General features: G+C 38.4%; 1 pseudogene; it reads left to right on the top strand.

The window, feature by feature from the left end:
* Nucleotides 1-590: 590 nt before the first annotated feature.
* On the top strand, nucleotides 591-2,494 carry LOC149235675 (sialyltransferase-like protein 2; annotated as a pseudogene).
* The last annotated feature ends 6,197 nt before the right edge of the window (nucleotides 2,495-8,691 follow it).

The following is an 8,691-nucleotide window of genomic DNA, read 5'->3' on the forward strand; positions in this document are numbered from 1 at the left end:
TCTCATCTAGGTGAACCCCCACCTTTTTTAACAACAAATGTATAGCAATGTATGATACGTGCCATACACTCGAATTGGTCGATCTCCTCGACATACAAGATATCAAATTTGGTGTTGTATATCCATTTGTTTCTTTTGTACATTGCCTTCTCATTCATTTCCCCATACAACCCACTTGTAAAATATCATGAAATTAATTTCTTTGAAGAAGCATGAAGAAGTGTATATCAATTTTAGACAATATATTAGTTCCTAATAACAATACTTATGTCAAACATACTAGAACTACTTGGACTATCTAGTAAGTTCAATTGAAGAAGCTGCAATGAATTGACGAGATGAAATGTATCATTTGTACTCTAAAAATAAAGCCTAGATTAGCTTTAAAAATAATATATTATCAAATTTCTAAGGGTCTTGACTGAGGAAAATTGTACTGTGACTTGAGAATGTACAAAGGAAATATACCTCGCATGAGAATTTTCTACTTGGCATCTTTGTTCTTTTTCAGATGTGATATTGAAGTGTTTATGTGTATATGTCGGGTTTGATCTTAATGTTTTATACTTCAATTGTATTGCAATAATAAATGTCAAAACAAAACACTTTGTATGGAGAATCTTGCATTGATACTCCCAAATATACCACTTCATATCCCACGACAGTATGGGCAATGTGCAGTGATCTGTAATAATTCAGGTGACCTTTTAAAAAGAATGTTTGGAAAAGAGTTTGATAGTTTTGATTTTTTCGTATGAGGGAATAGATCTCCCACAAATATTAGTATGATTAAAATCACGTCTTTGTGCTTCATTTCAATTTTTCTTCATGATATTTTCCATTGAGACTAAGAATAAAGTATTAGGATGAAGGGTTAGATTGTGATGAAATCCTCTAGTGTTCTTTATCTAGTGAAATTTTATATCCAATCACATTCTGTATCTTCTGCAAATTTTGAATTATTTGCAATATGTGGGGAAGAAAAGTAAATTTCAACATCTTAATAGGGGATCAACCAAGGCCCTTGATAAAGTTGTAGAATTGGACAGTAGTGTTTTCTATTCTATAGTTCATATTGATTCCATGCTATTCAAATACAACCTTAACCTATCATACAAGTGAGGACAAATATGTTATTCTAATAATACGACAAGTTTATCTTTCTTGCATAAACTAGGAAAGAAGTTCTAATTATTAAAACTACCATCCATGACATTATGAGTAAAATGATTTGAGCAGGTAATTGATCTTAACATATTTCTTTGAAAAATATTATTACATGATTCTAATTGCCTTCAAAATTATCATCTAGCCTTTTCTCTCTCAGTTTGCATGCCACAAATGCCACTTATGTTTCTTATAGTATTCACTAATATGGGACCTCTGTGAAGGTAGGAAGTCCCAATTCAAAATCTTATGTATCTGAAGTTAGGAACATCTTTTGGATCTTCATCCAAAGGCACGAGAATTAAAGCACTTGAGTTTTCTCTCTCTATATGTGATTTTGTTGACATTTATGGATTTACAATGGACCATGGTTACATAGAATGGTAAATCCTACAACGCATATAGAGATAAATATTAATACTTTTAATATCTAGAATCAATATTTATGTAACTTAAAATTTGACAATGCAAAGATAGCCTCAATAGAAACAAGTGTTTATTTTGCAAATCCTTTTGGGAGCATATATTTGCTTATGTTGGTGTAAATATAATGTAATCTATTTTTAGAATGTGTTCCTTTAAGGACATGATTTTTTTTTGAGTCGAGACAAGGCCACACTCCTCTTCAAGGAATGACATATTATCAGATGATGGGATGTTTGTGGGTGAGTCATGCAAAATCAATTATGGTTTTCACAATTGCAGTTAAAGAATTTGATGAATAAATCCTTAGAATTTGTTATTGATGTTGAGTTATACTTTAAAGTTGATGTTTGGATTTTTAATAACATCTCATTAGGATTCATTCTCCAATAAAGGAATCATATGATCATGTTGTGAAAATAGACTGGACAAGGGTACTCTTCATGCTACAAAAATTGCTTCTGAGAGGTTTCTTAGGTAAAAGCTCTTCCTAATTCTAACTATCTTGGGGTCTGAGTATATCAATCTTAATCACTAGATGGGTAAAAATTTTCATATTTGAAAGTTTTCTATGTTATTCTATACTATATAGGTAAATTTTATTTTATTTTTGTAACTGCAACATTACTCTCAACACTGTAAGGCTTCTCAAGGTAGGGAACATCCTCTGGCAGCTTGTGTTATTTAGAAACATCGTTCAAATAGGATGTTGACAAACTATTTAGGTCTTAGAAAGAATGTCGATGAGCACATGGTGGCCACTTTTCACTTGATCATTAAGTTAGGGTTTCAACACACGCTTGCCACTTGTCGCTTGATCACTGTGTTAGGTTACTTAAGTGGGAGAGAATCCCTATTTTCTAGTAGTGTGCTCCGCATGAAAATAAGAAATATGGATGTGTGAAGGGTAGGGAGTACGCACCTGTTAGAGACAAGGAGTGTGCACTTGTTGAATAAAAGAGTGCACATTTGCTATTGATAAGGACTACGCACTCACTATGGTCAAGGAGTGCACTAAAATTTGAGAAAGAAGTGTGCTCCACTAGAAAGGGAAGTTTTCTCTATCTCAAGAAGCTGCAATTTTCTTTGATAGTGCATGTTTAGTCACTAACTTTGGAAAGTGTTCTCTCACTAAGGAAGAAAGGTACACTTTATTTCTTTTGTGTGGTGTGCATGTTAAGTGAAGTGATTTTTTCTAAGTCAAAGAAAAGCTCGTGACTTTTCTATTTTTTAGAAAGGAGACACGACAACTTCCAAAAGATAAGAAAGTGACACTTAGGAAACTTTGACCTAGGAGGAAAAAGAAATATTAGAGATATTTAAAGGATAGTCAATACTTAGGAAAACATGAACAAGTGACAAGATGAAACAAGATAGCTAAGACAGACCACTCATGAAAACATAAGTGGCCTCCAAAATTGAAAGAGGTAAAATTTTTGGAGGGTCCTTGTCGTATTGACAAGACCATCCCATGACCATCAACATATATTGGGGGAAATATCCAAGAATATTTCACCATGTTGCTTCTAACTAAAGTATCAGGCACTCCTCTTTTACCTATTTTCTAATAATTGAAAGGATAGTCAATAGTTAGGAAAACATGAACAAGTGACAAGATGACACAAGGTAGCTAAGAGAGACCACTCATGAAAAAATAGGTAGGCTCCAAAATTGAAAGAGGAATTTTTTTTAGGGTTGTTGTCATAGCGACCACACCATCCCATGACCATCAAATTATATTAGGGGGAATATCCAAGAATATTTCACCATCTTTATTCTAACTAGAGTATCAGACACTCTTCTTTTACCCATTTTCCAATAATCTTGTTAATCAAGGGTCAGTTCATTAAGACTTTAACCCTATCCATACTAGATCAAGTTTGAGCACTAGTTTCACCTTATCCTTTCTATATCTAATACATTTTTTTCCTTTTCTAAGTGTTAATGAATATTGGATTGACTTTGTCTCTAATATGCATGCTTTAGGATTTGACCTTAGCTCCATCATTGATAACACCTCTCTCACTCTTTCCACAACCTAATTAGAGTTAAGGAATTTAAACTTCACAATATGATCTATACTGAAAATTATAGATGTCAAACGCTCTAGCACTAGTAGTACATCAATCCTTGTTCCATTGCCTTTATGGTTGGAGTGAGATGACCTCTATCATTAATTAATTTAATGTCTAACTTAACCATTGGCTTATCATCTATCAGTATATGTCTAAGAATTGAAGGCGCCACCTGATAGACTAGGCTATACTTAAACTCTTGTGCATTTCTCCATATTTTAACCAACTAATTATGCATCTAAAAGATGAATAACAGATTGCATGAGTCATCCTTCCCATTGAATAAAAGATTCTCTTTTATGAAATGACTGGAGTGCAGCCTAAGCAACATATATGCATCCTCCTAAACCATCCATTGAGGGAAATATGTTGTAGGAACCCACAGGGGAAATATTAGAAGGAAGATTCCCAGAAGGAACAGGGGGAATCATAGGATAGATATTGAGAGGAGGATAACCAGGTGGAAAAATGGAAGAATTCTAAATACTGCTAAAACTATTCGTATGTCTCCATGGGACTTCGAGCGTTGGGGGAACATGATTGGTGGTATCTGGGCTTGATCCAGGTGGATGTTGGTGGCCACCCACCTATCTCATTTGGACCCCCACAACTGTCTCTTTCAGTTTTTCAGTTTCCTTAACTATAGCACAGTTTACTATTTTTAGCATTTTTTCGGGTCCTAAACTTCCGGAGCCGTTTTGAGGCCCTAAACGATGTTTTTTGGGAAATCTACAGCTAGCGATTTTTTTTTCAAAAAATCGTCTTTTCCGTCGTAGTCCTTGGAGAGATCTTTCCAACGGGCTATCATGTGCGTCAAACAGAGATAATACGACCAATTCGCGACCCCGGGAAGTTGGCTGTCCAACTCACCCCAAAACGGGGCCCACAATTTGGCTTTTCATCTTCTAGGGTTAGGCTTTGGGATGTGAAGGGTTTTCCATTGTTTCTCAATAATAAATAGGCCTTCGAGCCTCATTGTAACACAGTTCAGAGGCATGTAGCCGCCACATCTCTTCTCAAAGATAAGCTACCATCACCCTAGATGGTTTATTTCCATTTCTGTTTGTAAGCATATTTCAGTATTTTACAGTAATGAAATGAAGTATTATTTCCGCTGCATATCTGTCTTTATGGTTATCTCTGTATTTTATTGCGTTCCTGTTTAAGTTCAGATCAGTGGTATCAGAGCGGTCTGTTTTTTCTCTGTTTTTCTTTGCATGTCCCCAACGAGGTCGGGATATAAGGAGTTAGGGCTTGAACTGGTCGAACCTTTGCAAGACCAGCCTCGCAAATCTCGACGACCTCCCATGGCGGATGAGAAGAAAGACGAGGGGGCAGGAGATCCTATCAAAATCTTGCTCGAAGAAGCCCTCGAGCGGCAAAGGAACGCGATGATGGATAGCTTTGTGCAGATCCTTCAGCGGCTACCCAGAGGTGACGCATCTGCTTCCAACAGCTACTCTGGAAATGCCACACCCTTTAAGGTACAAGTTAATTTTGAAATCCCCATCTTCGAGGGTCAAATAGACGCAGATGTTGTAAATAAATGGTTAAATCTGCTAGATGGGTATTTTTCTGTTCATGAATTTTCAAGTCGGGAAAAGATTTTTTTCGCTCTTCTCAAAGCAGCCCCCCACGTCAAGGACTGGTGGGAAACCTACTGCGAGCAGAAGGATGAAAGTACAGGCTCATTGTTTTCAGCCGCACCCACTTGGAATGACTTCCGGGATGCCATCAAGGAGCAGTACTACCCTGTCAAAAGCTATGAGGACAAATACATCAAATGGACCACACTGCGGCAAGGACGAGACCAAGATGTGCCAGAGTTCACAAACATTTTTCATACCCTTCACACACAGTTGGGTATCAAAGATTCTGAGCTGCATCTGGTACTCAAATACCGCGGCTGCCTGCACAGATACATCCAGGAAGAGATGGAGTTCTTGAACATCTCCTCACTTGGCACAGCATACCGATACGATGTCAAAATCGAGCAAAAGTTCAAACAGAAGAAGCGAGACTTTGGATCTACAAATCCGAAGCCCAAAGGACAAAGCCAAGGCGGGGTGAACCAAGACAACCCCTCGAAGCCGCAAGAAAAGAACAACACCATGAAGTCAAAGAAGGACACAGGAAAGTGGTGTGAGTTCCACAAGAGTCCCACTCATAACACAAGTGAGTGTCGGACCAAGCAGTTGCTGGTGGCTGAGTTGAAGGCTTCTGAATCAGATGCATGTTCCAACCCTTAGCTAGAACCTGACAAGGGGAATGGCAAAGGGAAGCAGATCATTGATGCGGATCCCAGCGCCACTGTTGCCACTGCCAAGATCCAGAAAAATGAGCCCGAAGATCCAGAGGAGGGGGAACACCTTTCCCACTCACAGATGTGGGTGAAGGGTTCGCTGCTGCAATTCATTGTCGACAGTGGCAGCCAAAAGAATCTCATTTCAGCAGAGGTCGTGAAGCGGTTGGGCCTACCAACTACACCACACCCACAACCATATAGTATCGGGTGGCTTCATGAAGGACAAGATCTCAAAGTTCGCCAGCAGTGCCGCCTTCCCTACAGCATGAATCCTTCACAGACAAGGTATTGTGTGATGTTACACCTTTGGATGTTTGTGATGTACTATTAGGCCAGCCATACTTGTGGAGGCGACATGTTGTGTATGAGTCAAGGCCTTGCGCTGTCATTATTTCTTTGGATAATTCATTATACAGGATACCGGAGGTAGCCCCACCTACCGCCACCTCTTTGATCACTGCCAAGAAAGGAAGCAAGCTCACCTCCCAGACAAGGAAATTCATTTTCTATCTGGTTTGCTCCCAAAGTAAGGGGAAGATCCTTGCTACATCCATGACCCCCGCGAAGAGTTCCTCCACGCAGCAGCAACAACAGAGGGATATAGTGATGGCAGAACACAGGAACAACTTCTCCTTACCCAGAGGGGTACCACCCAAGTTTCAGGTGGGCGAAAAAGTTTGGTTACATCTGCAGAAAGAACGCCTTACCAGAACCCATCAGAAACTTAGACCACTTCGACATGGTCCTTACACCAGTAACAAGGCTACGGGCAACAATGCTTTGAAGCACAGCATTCCTCCATTCCTTCGCTTGCACCGAGTGTTCAATGTGGACCATCGCCGACCATGCTCCCCACCATTTCTGGACACATCAAAGATTGCAGAACAGCTCACCAGAGACCCAGCTCAGCAGAAGCTTCCTCATCTCAGGGAGGAACTCAACGCAATGGGGACCATTGCTTCCTAAGGGGGGAGGAATGATCCAAGTGGATGTTGGTGGCCACCCACCTATCCCATTTGGACCCACATAACTGTCTCTTTCAGTTTTTCAGTTTCCTTAACTATAGCACAATTTACTATTTTTAGCAGTTTTTTGGGTCCTAAACTTCCGGAGCCGTTTTGAGGCCCTAAACGACAATGTTTTTTGGGAAATCTACCACCAATGATTTTTCTACCAAAAAATCACCTTTTCCGTTGTAGTCCTCGGAGATATCTTTCCAACGGGTTATCATGTGCGTCAAACGGAGATAATACGACCAATTCGCGACCCCGGGAAGTTGGTTGTCCAGCTCACCCCAAAACGGGGCCCACAATTTGGCGTTTCATCTTCTAGGGTTAGGCTTTGGGATGTGAAGGGTTTTCCATTGTTTCTCAATAATAAAAAGGCCTTCGAGTCTCATTGTAACACAGTTCAGAACAGTTCAGAGGCATGTAGCCGCCACATCTCTTCTCAGAGATAAGCTACCATCGCCCTAGCTGGTTTATTTCCATTTTTGTTTGTAAGCATATTTCAGTATTTTACAGTAATGAGATGAAGTATTATTTCCGCTGCATATCTAGCTTTATGGTTATCTTTGTATTTTATTGCATTCCTGTTTAAGTTCGGATCAGGGCTGGAGGTAACTTTTATGGTTGGGGAGTGTAGATTACACTAGGGACCTCTATAGGGTAGGAAGAATCAAATATTGGTGAAATCTCCAGTATCGTTGGCACCTCTAACAGTAAGGGATCAAGTTTCTCAGATATTTAGGGGTTCTGGGGTGATTTGGAGTAGTTTCTGATGAGAGCAGTCCTAGGATTGGAATGGAGAGATTAGGGTCTACTGAGGGTTTCTTGTTAGGCCTTGGATTTTTTGTGGATAAATGAACAAAGAAGGAAAAATTGTAGTGGTTGCTTCAGAAAACAATATGCTTCGTTCTTGCTTGTAATATCTAGTGTTTGACATTGATATTTGGCTCAGAATGTGCATCTTACTCGATAGTGATGGCATGGTTCACATCGAAGGAAGATTTTCACAATGAGAATCATTTGTATGGACTTAAACTTTCATATATTATCAACCAAACACTTACAAATCAGAAATTAGAAGGAGAATTAAAAATATCAATCCCTTCGTAAGAATTTTTAAAGGTGCAGAAGTGGGAATCCAACATGAAAATGCTACAAGCAAAGTAAAAGAAGCCATAACATGAAATTTTCGAAGGTTCGGGTTTCTTGTAGCGTTCAAACATCAACGCAGCGAACGGGGCTTTCAACAAGTGTGGTACATGTTTACGAATTTAAAACTGTGATTTTTCAGAATTTAGACATCTATATGTTTCTGATTTATATGTAACATTTTTTAGAATTTTAACATCAATATATTTCAATTTATATGCATATCCTTGTATGTCATCTCTATGGAGATACTAGATGAACCCACTTGAATTTACAAATTATCTAAGTGTTGACTAGCAATTCGAAAAATCCTTGAATTTCATTTTCATCTTGATTTTACCAAAGCTAAGATTTTTTAATACAATATAAAGGCTAATTTGAAAAAGTACAATATTTTTAAATTTTTAATCATTAATTAGAAATCGTTTAAACTTATATTATTATTGAAAATACATATGACTAAGCCAATTTCAAAACAAACTTATTTATGGAAAGACACTTTTGTGTGTGCCTATCCCAAAAAGCCTTGCTCCAAAGTAAGTCAAAAGCTAATGATTTAGAAAGA

Source organism: Pinus tabuliformis, chromosome 8 (assembly GCF_031772625.1).
Source record: "Pinus tabuliformis cultivar Carrire ecotype Pingquan chromosome 8, CPIR1, whole genome shotgun sequence".
NCBI classification, from domain to species: Eukaryota; Viridiplantae; Streptophyta; class Pinopsida; order Pinales; family Pinaceae; genus Pinus; species Pinus tabuliformis.